Here is a 13406-nt window from a genome sequence, read left to right as displayed (position 1 = left end):
GTAATTTTGTACCCTTATAGAGCATTCCTCTAAGTATCTCTATTGTCATGACTTACCAACTGGCATGAGGTGAGAATGTCATATCACCAGTCATCAAACAAACATAAAAAACTCCTAATTTAACTCTAAGTATTTCTGATTGCTTAAGGCTTCCAAGGGTAAGGTATAGAAAACCCTCTGCTTCTCACGGAAGGACATTGCAATGGCATACTCAGCTACTGCAGTCCTACCAACAGAGTGTGAGCATATACCAAGATAGACTCATTTCGCTCTAGACAAGAAATTGAAACTTGCTAGAATGGATCTAATTATGATGGGTACATTTTAGCCATTTTTTTCATCATAGATTAGATTCTCTTATGTCCCATGAATTGATTCATCATTTGATGAACTGGTATCATATGGAAAATCAACCTCATGGATGCAAGTTCAACATATATTCCATCATTTCACTATACTTTTAGACTTATGAGTATCATTTGCTAGTGAGGGATTTTCATTCAAAGCTTCTTTCGAAAGCTTCCTCTTTTCAGGTATCTGGAACTATTTTCATTCGTTGAATTGAGTTTCAAAAACTTCAAACAATGCCAGCTTAAAATATCCTAAAAGAGAAAAATTAAAAAAATGATATAAAATATAAATATAGGAAAATCATAGTTAGATATTGAATATTAGAGCTATATTTTAAGGATAATCATTGATATGCCATTAAAAATGTCCTTGATTGAGCTTGAATCTTGAGGAATATTCCAAAATTAAATTTGGGACCATCTGGAATTCAATTTCAGTAAACTTACTGCCAAATTAATCGCCTCTCTAAGAAGAAATCAACGACACCAAAATAGGTTCAATCAACCATTAATGCTGACAATGATTATGGCTGGCAGTGGTGCATGTTGGCAGCCAGTAATGGGTAGTTAAGGGAACCTAGAATCTAATTAGAAATAATTATCTATCTTAAATTATCTAATCACCTACTAAAGTCACTACTAATCATTCATATCAAATTAATATAAGTCATGAATTTATAGTTACAATCGATATATCTCTTATATAATTATGACTACAAAAATAAAATAAATAGCTATTTTCAAAATCAAATCTACCTCACTCAATCGGGTACTTATCCTTCCCTAAAATCATTAAAAAATACATAAGAAGTAAAAATCCATTAGGTCACCTGAACCTACTACTGCACCCAAAGCAAGAAAAGAAGAATAATATGCATGAAATCATTAAGAATGTAAATATAGTATACATTATTAAATCATGTAAACAGGATGATGTCAGTCTGAACAATGAATTTATATGTACAATAAGTTATGATGGATCAATAATCATTAACTCGGTTGCATCTCAACATATTGAAAGGGCTATAGGAAGGCTATCATTTAATGCAATCTTATTTGGATTTCATCCGTTATCTATACAAGTTAACATTATGAATATCAATTTTATGTCCTACCATGTTATTTATGCAGTATGCATAAAGTATATCATGTATCATTGTCATTATGCATCACGAGCCGAGCTTATCGATCTCAAAAGTTGAGCTCGAGCTCGAACTCGAGCTCGATGAGGCTCGTGAGCCGGCTCGAATAAATGTTTGATTTTTGAATTATTAATTTGTTTATTAAATTAACCTAAAAAGTCCAAAGCAACGTCATTAATGTTTAAAGCAAGTTCAAATAAAAGAAGTTTAAACTCTAAAAAATAGTCACATTTTCCAAAGCAACAGCATTTATGCGACTCTGAGGTTTTCAAAAACTAGTGAAATTAATGGTGCAGCTTTATCATTACTAAAGCAGTAAAATTTATAATATATATATATATATATATATATATATATATATATATCTCAAAACAGCAGCATTTATTAGGGGTGTCAATTCGGGTCGAATCCGAAACTGACCCGACACTGTTCGGGTCAATCCGAACCTGACCCGTTTTTAAAAACGGGTCAGGTTTCCGGACCCGAACCCGATCAGAATTGGGTCTGGGTCAACCTGACCCGACACGAATGACCCGAAGTTGACCTAAAATTGCTAGTTTTCGGGTCAAAACCGAGTTAATCTTCGATTTTTCGGGTCAAAATTGGGTAAAAAACGAGTCAATCTCAGGTTTCTGGGTAAAATAGGAGTTTTCGTGTCAATTTCGAGTCAATTTCGGGTTGTTGGGTCAACCCGAACCAGATCCGATTTTCAAAACGGTTTGATTTGTTGGACCCGAACCCGACCCGTTTCGGGTCCGGGTTGACCCTAACTTGAATTTTTCCGGGTTGGGTTCGAGTCGTGTTTCGGGTCGTGACAAAAATTGACACCCCTAGCATTTATTTTATGAGTATATTTGCATCTTTCCCAAAGAGGCAACCATCATTACCTGGTGGAAAATCAAAATTGGGCAGGAAACCGAGAAGCCCAAATGAAAATTGGAAAATCGAGTGGCTCGATTAACTTATTACACTGTCACAAGTCGAGCTCGAGCTCGACTTTTGAGTTCTAGTTCGAGCTCGGTATTTGAAAATTGAGCTCGACTAAACACCTTTCATATCTCGACTGCCACTGATTTTTCTTTTTTTCATTGAAATAGTTTTTTTTTCCTTATTTTTTGTTGAAATAGTATTTCCAAGAAACTAGCCAAATGCTTGGAGGTGCTTTTTCATGTGTCCTGCTGGTGTTTAGATGGAGGTGAGGTTGATAGGAAATACTCGTATGCACAAGCAATCCCACCCAAAAATAAGTATCGCAGCAGGGAAAACTACTGTTCACAGCATGAAATCAGCCACTAACAGTAGAAAACTGAGGAAATTGGAGAGAAAACTTGTAGGAAAACCAATAGAGTAATTGTATTTCACTAGATAATCCAAGAAAACAAGCAAAGATATAATTTCCTTCAATTCGAGAGGAAAGAAAACTCTCCTAATCTCCGGCGTTGCCAAGAGCCCAAAAGAAAACCCTAGATCTCAAAATAAGACTCAAAATTCAAGATGAGCTTCATCCTCACATTACTCCCTAATTAAAGCAAAAAGGAATCATACAAATTCCCTAAACACCCCTCTAATTCAAATATTTCTCTCCTAAACATTAATTTAACCCCAATTGAGGCCCACTAAAGGTTCCCCCCCCGGCTTCTCTATTCCGCCGAACATAAACCTGGACCGATCCAGTCGGCCCCTCCTGGGCCGGCATATCAGTACTCCCCTCACAAAAACTCACCTTGTCCTCAAGGTGAAAGTCAGGGAACTGTTGCTTCACAATCTCATAGGGCTCCCAAGTGGCCTCGTGGTCTGAGAGGTCCTTCCATTTGATCAACACATCTTTATTGCCCTTTTTGTTTGATCGGACTCCTGCCATCTCTATTGGCTCTAAAACCACCTCTAAGTCCTCCGTTATGTTGTCTGGAAGTTCTTCACTTGTGGCATGTTCCCCTATGGCCCTTCTCAACTGAGACACATGGAACACTGGATGTATAGTGGCTGATGGGGGTAACTTCAGTCAGTACGCCACCGCACCAATCCTATTCAACACCTTATAAGGCCCAAAGTACCTGGGTGCTAATTTCTGATTCCTCCTTCTTGCCACTGTCTGCTGTCGATAGGGTCGTAGTTTCAGGAATACCTTCTCCCCCACTTCAAACTGCATGTCTCGTCTGTGTGAATCTGCCTGCTTTTTCATGATCTGTTGGGCTCTCATCAAATGTTTCTTCAAATCTTCCAGTACCTTGTCTCTTTCTTCCAAATATTGCTCCACTGACGACACGAGTGTACTACCTCTCCCACTATGCACTAGGTGTGGAGGGTCCCTTCCATACAACACTTTGAATGGGGTCATCTGGGAGGCCGAATGGTACGAGGTATTGTACCAATATTCAGCCCAAGGCAGTCACTTTGCCCACATCCACGGGGTCTCCGACACAAAACACCTCAAATAGGTCTCCACACTTCGGTTCACCACCTCCTTCTGCCCGTCTGTCTGTGAATGATAGGCGGTGCTTCTCTTGAGGATAGTTCCCTGCAATCGGAACAACTCCTTCCAAAACTGACTAAGGAATACCTTGTCTCGATCCATCACTATCGATTCAGGAACCCCATGCAATCTAACAACCTCCCTGATGAAAGTGGGAAGAAGAACACACTAAGACTCTTTTTATTGCAAGATATAAGAAAGAAAATATCAAGATACAATTGGATCTTCAATTTGAGAGGAAGACCCGGCTCTTCCAAATCCCTACCAACTAGAGCCCTCATAACCTAAGAACTTATAATTTCAACAAAAACAAACATAACTCTAACCCTAGGGGAAAAACCTACTTAAAGCATACATTAATACAACAAAGTCCCAAACATCCCTCCCAAATTGGTTTTCCCTCCTAGTCGCCCGCTCCCCCAATTTGAAAATTCCCCTCAAGCGGTCGGGCACCACTTCAAGGGGCGCGGGATTCATCCGGAGGGAGTGGGAGTCATTCAGGCGGAACTGAGAGCCATGCTCGATCTAGGAGGGACCGATCCAACAAATATCTCTAGGGAGATGTTATTCTTATTGCCTATTATTTAATAAATATAATGCTAACTCAATTCCTTAATTTTTACACAATTTAAACTACTGTTCAAAAATTCTACCCCTATGTATGATCTATCTCTTCGATCCCATTAAAGGCATTTGGTTGAGCTTCCTTTATAAGTAAACATGACCTTAAACCTTGGAAATGTATTTTTCTAGGATATTCTCCTACTTAAAAGGATACAAGTGTTCCTAGCTGAATATACACAAATGTTATCCTTTTATGAAGGATTTTTTTTTTAATCCATATTTTTCACCAAATAATTTTCTCAAGGGGAGAGAATTCTTGATGAATAAAATATTTGAGATATCACCTACCTATAGCTAGTCTACTGGGGTATTCTATCCTATCAATCATCCAATATGCACAAACCATCAAATGCACTTGAAGTATCACGAGAACCTGAGCTTAACAATAAGGACTTGAAGTAGATAGGGCTGGTTCAGTATAGGAAAGAAGGTTAACAAACAAATAATGTATCTTTGTACAGGAAAATCTGGTGACTTATAGAATTAAGAAATAGAAGGCGATGGCTAGAAGTAGTATTGAATTAGAATTAAATGAGCTAAAACTTATGGGAAATGATCACATAAAAGTATATTGTGATAATAAGGTTGTAATTGCTATCTCTCACAATCCTATTCATCATGATAGAATGAAGCATGTGAATCTAGACCACCACTTCATCAAAGAAAAGATTAAAGGGGGAAGCATATGTTGTTGATGTATCTAGGGGTGTAAATGAGCTGAGCTTGTTTACATGACTCGGTACGAGCTCGCGAGCAAAACTTATCAAGCTTGACAAGGCTGGACAGCCTGGACTCGCAATAGCTGTTATGATTTTTTTTAAAAAATTAATTTTTTAACTGTTTACCCTGAAAAAGCTACAGTAAATTACAACTTTCAAATCAGATGAGTCAATAAAGGTGCATATGCTGCAGCTTTTTTTAAAAAATATATATATAAAGGTGCAATATGCTGCAACTTTTTTTAAAATATATATAAAAAAACTATAACGATATTCCTGAAGAAGAAAAAGCCGTAGCTTTTATTTGTTGTTTAAGCAAACTTTTGTTAAACTCACACACACAACTCTCCTTGGCCTATTGGTTGAGAGCTAAGGTTTCCAACTAAGAGGTCTAAGATTCGGGTCTATGTGTATGCGTCGTGTGTGTGAGTTTGCCTTAAATGGCCTAAATGTCCCAAAAAAAAACTTTTGTTAAAGACATCTACCAAGAAAAAGCTGCAGCAACAGCAAACCATTTTTCTTCTTCTCCTACACGGTGATTCACCGCCCATTCTTCCAGTGTTTTTTCAGCAACCTCATGAGCTAGTTCGTGAGCCCGCCTTTATTGTCCCAAGTCAAGCTCGAGCATGCTATTTGTGCACAAATCGAACTAGAGCTCAAGTTCGAGCTCACAATTTGTCCAACGAGTCGAGCTCGAGGTAGGCATGACTCGAGCTCGGCTTGACTAATTCACACCCCTAGATGTACCTTCATCACAACAAATAGCTGACTTGTTAACCAATGGATTATTCAAACCAATTTCTGAGAATTTAGTTCGAAAATCGGAAACATTCAAAATGTTTTACATGGGAGGTCTGCAAGAATTTTTTTTTTTTTTGTGACGAGGAACCCCTCCGCTATGCGGTGATTAAACCCCAGTCGACCTAGTGGGCAACCCACACCAATTTACCCAGGCCAACACTTAAGGTTGTCACGACCGCCCATGGGATTCGAGCTCGGGACTTGAGCTTTGCCCAACCGAGCTCCCCCCCACACGAGCTAAGCCGCAGTGGATCTGCAAGAATTTAGAATCCTACTTGTTCAATGTATTATCTAGATATGGTAGTTGTGTTAATTGTCTTGATAGTTGTAAATGATTTAATGTCATAGATTTTTTCTCTTGTTGGTACTTTCCTGAAAAGACATGTTATAGTTTTAACGTCCATCATATATGTCTACATGTACCGTGCCTTAAAGGAATGACAACAAGTCAACAACAATAACAATATCAAGCCTTTATCTCACTATGTAGGGTCAACTACATGAATCCTTTTTCTCAATTATGCCATATTAAAAGTTAAATTCTCATTTAAATCTAACAAAGAAATGTCATTTCTAATATTTTCTAACCAACTCTTTTTAGGTCTACCTCTACCTTTCTTAACATAAGTCAAATCTAATACATCTACTTTCCTAATCATGTCATCGGAAGGCAGCCGTTTTATGTGACCAAACCATCTAAGGCGACTCTCTCTAATCTTATTTTCCACTGAAGCTACTCCAACCTTTTCACGTATATGCTCATTTTGTATCCTGCCTCTAAGAGTAAAACCACTCATCCACCTGAGCATCCTAATCAGCCTTTTTTTTCTAAGGAATGAGAATGAATAAAATCATTGACTATCTTTCCTAGTTTTCCTCTTTTTATAGTAGTGTTCTCCATATTCCTTCTCAAGGACGGTTTCATTAAGTTTAGTTAGGTGTGTGTAGAAGCAGGGTGAGTCATTAATTCTGAATTAACATCATAAGAGCAGCTTGGTAGTTACATTAAGTTTAATTTCATGAAGATGGAGCAACAAGGACAAGTCTCTGAAAGTGCCGGTGGGAACTTGCTAGTGGAAACCCAAGTTATTACACAAGGTGGCAACAGAACTTCTCAAAGACATGCAGATACACCAAGAACCACAAGTTCTTCGATTACAGCTACGGCACCAGCCGGGATAAACCAGGCATTCCTACAAGCTATGAGAGGAGCCCTGAAAGCAATTTGCAGAACAAATCAAAAAGAGTTTAGGAAGTTGTGATGGACTTTACCTCGGAACTTAGTTCGTTAAAACTCCCTCGCCGAATAAAAGAAGAGCGAGCGCGGAGGCCGGGGCCGAATTTTCGGAGCCCACACTGGTCTACAAAGATAAAAAAGTTTTTTGCTGGAATGGACAACCCCGCAGAAAAGAAGACCGTTAATGTCTACTTTTGTATTGGCCACAGAGACACATTTTATTCTGGCATCGGAAAACTAGAAAAAACACTTGGGAAAAGTTTAAGGAAGCCTTCAAGAAAAAAAAATTGATCTGTCTACCTTGGTTTTAAGAGCTTGCACCAAGTGGTAGTTAAGTTTCAATACCGGAACTTTAAGAACTGTTCTTCTCGATCTACTGGACAATTTTATGATGCAAAATTCAAGCGTTCTGTCACGACCCGGCCCGGTGAGCTCGCATGGGCGAGGTGGGAACAAAGGTCGGACGGTAGGTTAAAATTTCTAATTCCTAAAACTATTTCCATAATAATTGAAAGAGCCTCTAAAACATCAATTTGAAAACTCAATTAACATAAAACTCAAATAAATTCATAATTACCTTTCTTCTTGAGCTCCTCTCCTACGGCATACGTTACCGCATCTTCTACTTATTTGATTAATTTAAGCTTACCTGAAATTTTAACAACTAACATTAAGCTAAAGCTCAGTAAGTAATACACAATTCTAAACTATAGTAAACAAGGCAACTGTGTAATATGATAGATGCCAATTTCATATGAATATAATATAAAAATGATTTCATACTAACATAGCATTAAACATATCATATCATAAACCATATCTTTCATTTCATTTCATTTTCATATTCATATCATTATACATATCTTTCTCATTTCATATATAATACAACCGTCACAGGAGTCACCGTCTGTACCATAAAGGTACTCCTTTACCATTTTCCTTTTGCATATCCTTTACCATTTTATCGTGCACGAGTACAGCGTCCCCAGCTAATACCATAAGGGGGTGAACTCAATTTCTTCTCTTAAAAACTCTCTTAGGACCCTTAGGAATAACATTTGCAAAGGCACTTCCAAAAACTCCAACTTTAGAGAAAACCCTAATTTTAGAAACCCTAGAAATTCTTGGAGAAACTTATGTTTTCATGGTTAGGAACTCTTCCTCAATCTTTCCTAATATTTTCTTTAAAAGATAACAAGTTTTCGAGAAACCCTAGATTTTAATCATGAAAGAATTTAGAGAAAAAACAATGTTACTAAGTTTAAATCATACCCTTTCTCTTCCTTAAGATTTCCCCTTCGTTTTCTCCTAAAACCGCCGCCGGAAAAGATCTCCACTGCCGGCCAAAATCGCCTCCCGTCCGCCTTTGCTCGTCCGCCTCCTCCCTTCCGCGCGCCTCTTTTGTTCGGCCAAACCGTGCGTGAAATAAGAGGGGGAGGCTAGGTTTGCTTAATAGGGAGAAAGGGAAAATGCCAAAAGACTCATATGCCCTTACTTAAACTCTCCAAGTCTTAATAACCTCTAAGGGTATTACTGATATAATGAGACTTCTCTAATTTTATATTCCTAAATTAGGCAAAATTAAATATAAGTTTTATACATCAAATTTCTTAGAATTTTGAGTAGAATTTTATAAAATTATTCCCGTCGAAATCCGACAACATTGAATTTTTCACTTAAATCTCGTCGCGGCGCTTTGAAAAGCATGCGAGGTCTAAAACGGCATTTTTCGGGTTTTCACACGTTCTCTCACACCACTCAAATGCTAAAGAAAAAAAGAATAAGCATGCTTCAAACACCTTAGAAGTCTGTTCTGAACATATAAGCATTTTATCATCAGATGATCAATTTGCGTGAGGCAATATAAAACCATATAGAGATCACATTAAATGATGCAAAACTTAAATATTTACATCTCAAATGTCATAATAGTTTTAGTCATCTGATTCGGATAATTTAATTTCTAAAACTTCAATCTTTAAGAGAATCAAGAATCTTTTAAAAAGGGTATCAAGCCCAAGAAAAATAAGACATAATCTCATAGGCAAGAAACCCAAGCTCAAGACTACTTTAGGTTTTACTCCCCCCTCTTACCCACTTATTTTTATTATCCTTCTGATGTTGACAGACCAAAAAGCTATAAGTTCCCTGTTACTGGAATAAATTCAGTCTAGCAAGTTAAAAGCCAATAAACTTGAATACCTGTGTTGTGCAACAGAGCAACTCCATCCCACTTATTATAGGTTCCTCTGCTATTTTCTGTCCAGATTCCAAAATCCATTCTTAAAGAACAAACAAAAGATAAGAATGGTTAAGCCCAAATTAACTACATAACTAACAAACATGTATTTTGTTCTTTAGAGATTATACCCCACAACAAAGAATGCATAGCCATCCAGGTGGTAGCTTTGAACCGTTGAAGCATTGTTCTGGAATATGATTTCCATAAAACCTTTGTAAGTACCATTAATAATAGATGTGTCAAGTTTTACAGGTCTGTTCATATTTCGATACGGAAAGTCCAGTTTATAGACTCCAAGCACGCTGAATTGCTGCGCAAGCTTAAGTGGTGTTGCATGGTCAAGGTAAGAAATGCCATTAAGAGTAGTTCGTAATTGCCCATTTATAGGTTCTGCAGGTAGATTGAGCAATACATACACATCAGTTGCAGTTATTTGACCATAGCGAAATGATCCCTGTGGATTTGGCCTGGCAGCCCCAGCAGAGACATTCCATCTGAAATTAGTCAGAATAACAGAAATCATCATGTAGCCTCAACCAGTTTTAGAAAAAGTTATAGGTTTGCCCCCAAAGCAATTTTTTAAAAACACATTCAGATGTGCGTGCATGTTTAAAGAAATAAACAAAAGAGTCACTTGCATGTTCGCATCCTGCTTATACACACAAGCACATATAGACCAGTAGGGGTGTGGATAACTTAAGAAAAAAATCATAAAAAATGGGAATAATCATGCCATGATTGAGTACCTGATTGATCTGGCTTGATTCATTGAGAAGTATGCATCATCTTTGTTGGGGCCATCCGGAAGAGGACCAGAAGCAGGACCTTGAGAATTTGAGTAGTGCAATATAGCCACTCCAGTTACTTGATCCCTGAATGTTTCATTTACGAACCGAGCACTTGCCACTATATAGTAATCAATCACTGCTAGCGTTTTGATCCATTGTAACCAAGAATGAATATGACTGACAAACATGGATGTCCATGCTAGTATAATTTTGCTGCACGGTGTATGACCCTTCTTTCTCCACAAGGAGCATATTATGATTTTGAATTCTGAAATTTAAGCTAGTTGATATGCCTAAATTATGTACCCGTAACCTGTATGTTTTCCCTAGCATGATAAAAACACTTCAATCATGCAGTAAGGCAAGATAACAATCACTACTGATTTCAAATGTCAGACAAAATGAAAAGCATGCCTACTTGTCTATCAAGACATGGATAAAAATGGTTGACAAGACCATTTGAAAGGATTCCTAAATTAAAGTCACAGCTGAGAATAGCATTAAATAACTAAAACAACTATTCTTGAAAGTAACTGCTTATGCAGCCAAACAATAGTGCAAGAACTAGAGCCCTGAACGTGAGGATACAAGCATTCAGCCAATTGTTTAAGAATCCAATATGAGAGGTCAGTACATTGTGATAAATTGCTCTAGATGTGATAACTATCTTCAGATCACATTGGAAGGAGTGTAAGATGATGCATCATCTAGCAATAACAAGGCAGTATTCCTGCTCAATAAAGTTATTTTAATAAAGGTTTTAGATGGAGGACAAAGGGAGCAAAGATATTTACCTGGCTCAACGTTTAGTGTTGAATACACGATACCATCAGGAACAACTGATTCATTGTAGCGAAAGGGTCCTAATCCATTGAAAAGGACTCCATCAGGCACACCAAGTTCATTACCTTCGTCAAGAATTTTTCGAAGTTCCTGCTTTCCTGTTAAGTCAGTACAGCCTAAAACAAACTAACTGAATGTCTTCGGTTCAATTCCAACATGTATGAATCTAACCTTATAGTCTTTTGTATACCAGTCACCAATAAAGATAGTTATATCTCCATCAGGTGCCCCAAAGGGCACAGGAATCACGTCTCTATTGTTTATGGTAATGCCACCATAACCACCTGATGCCCTTTGAAAATTGATGGGAGGGAAATAAAAGAAACTTCCTATCTGATCTTTGACCTGGAACTCGTATGTCCAATTCCAACCAGAAGGAATTGGGCAATTGGTCCCTAAAACACCATCCTCCCAGGAGTTCTTTCGTTGTTGTAAACCATCCCTATATCATTATTGTTAAAATTATCAGTTTACCATTATCATAAAAAGCAGTTAACAGTTCCAACTTCCTAATGAATGACATACCAGGTGACAAGAAATGGCTCATTTAAGTTATTGTGAACATTTACTACAACATTCCAGTTAGTTGTGATGTTCAATATAGGTCCTGGAAACTGACCATTAACTCCAATGACCTGCGTTAACAGCTCAATGTAATCAATAGGAACCATCAACAATATTGGCCAACAACTTGAATTGTAGAAGCTTCGTAGGGTAATAGATTGCCTTAGACATCAATTCAGTAAGGCACTAGTAAAAGAGATGTAAAGCCACTCTTAGTTTAAAATCACATCATTTAAGCACTGTTTTTAAGGAAAACATCAGTACAACTTCTGCTAGGATTCTCTCGTGGTATGTATGACTGCAAATTCAATGTAATTTCACCATGAATTAACACTGTTAATGGACTAATTGTATCTTGCCAAAGCTCATTCGTTGTTGTCGCTCATCGAAACCTTCTCCATATGAGTTCCGCCATTAGCTCACCGGATCTTGCCGCTATCCCTCGTCCATGCCTTGTCCCGCTAACATCAACAACTGCAAGGGCTTCTGTAAAATTATATGGAATCCCTAATCAAATAGCTTGAAGATAATGGAGGAAGCAAAAAATTAACAAAAATCATTCTCCACAAAGATAAACTACAATAGATAAAAGTTCGCAAGGCATCGTCGGCCAATTGTTTTAAGAAACAAACGCCCCAGTAGGGATCAGAATAACATCGAAGCAAGAAAGAGGGAGTATCGATTATGTCATAGACTTTGTATTTGCAACAGGGTAACACACGCATCACTAATGAGGGGTTATAGAGATTTTTTTAGTTGTTTCACATCTGACAACAAGTTCATCATATGAGTTAAACCTGAAGTTAAGCTGAAGCATTCATATTTTTTTTCCCCTTACTTCATTTTAACACCAAACAACTTCACAAACTTAAATCAGCTTATAAATACCATTTCTACATGTTTGTTCATCAATACGAACAAAACAATTTTCCAATATAATCTTTCATGAAATTTTCACAAAGAATCCACATAATTAAGAACGCAAACCATTTTCAAACCGCGGAAAAAAACTTCAATCATGGCAAACCCTCTCTATCAGAAAAGGGAAATTGTCAAAAACCTCACATCAACCTATTCTCATTCATCCAAAGCCGCAGAATCAACCCTGAATACGAAGCTAAGAAACCAGCACATAATTTCGCCGAACCAAGGAGCAAAAAAGCGATCAAAATATCCATCAAATACGGAGAAAATTACCTGCTGTTTCACTAACATCCAAGTCCAAGAACACGTAGGGATCCTCGGAAAACGGCAGATCAACCACCAGAAGTAGGAAAACGAATGAATGGAACCCAAATGGCCTCTGATACATAGAAGAAAACCAGGAGAAACCCATTGTCGCGTCGCAGCCTCTCTCGAGCGAGTTCGCTGGCGGGCATTGAGCAGGAAGAACTGAAGTGGAAGGAGGCTGACGAAAGAGAAAGTCAAAGGATTTTAAACGAGGAATATTGTTTAATGGCTTTTTTTCTATAACTTTCGGTTTCTTAAATTTTAAATATTATTTAACATGCCGGCTACAACTGTGCTATTATTAAAATATTTTAAAATTTAATAATTATAAAATTTAGCATGAAGAGATTATTATGTGTATAGTTGTTCTCTCAATGCGGTTGTGAACAGTAA

At 37.6% G+C, this 13406-nt stretch overlaps 1 pseudogene; it reads right to left on the bottom strand.

Annotated features, from left to right (window-relative positions):
- Window positions 1–7952: 7952 nt before the first annotated feature.
- LOC110096717 lies at window positions 7953–12957 on the bottom strand (annotated as a pseudogene).
- Window positions 12958–13406: the final 449 nt, after the last annotated feature.

This window comes from Dendrobium catenatum, unplaced genomic scaffold (genome assembly GCF_001605985.2).
Source record: "Dendrobium catenatum unplaced genomic scaffold, ASM160598v2 fragScaff_scaffold_631, whole genome shotgun sequence".
Taxonomy (NCBI): Eukaryota; Viridiplantae; Streptophyta; class Magnoliopsida; order Asparagales; family Orchidaceae; genus Dendrobium; species Dendrobium catenatum.
This window is presented reverse-complemented; position numbering and strand designations above follow the sequence as displayed.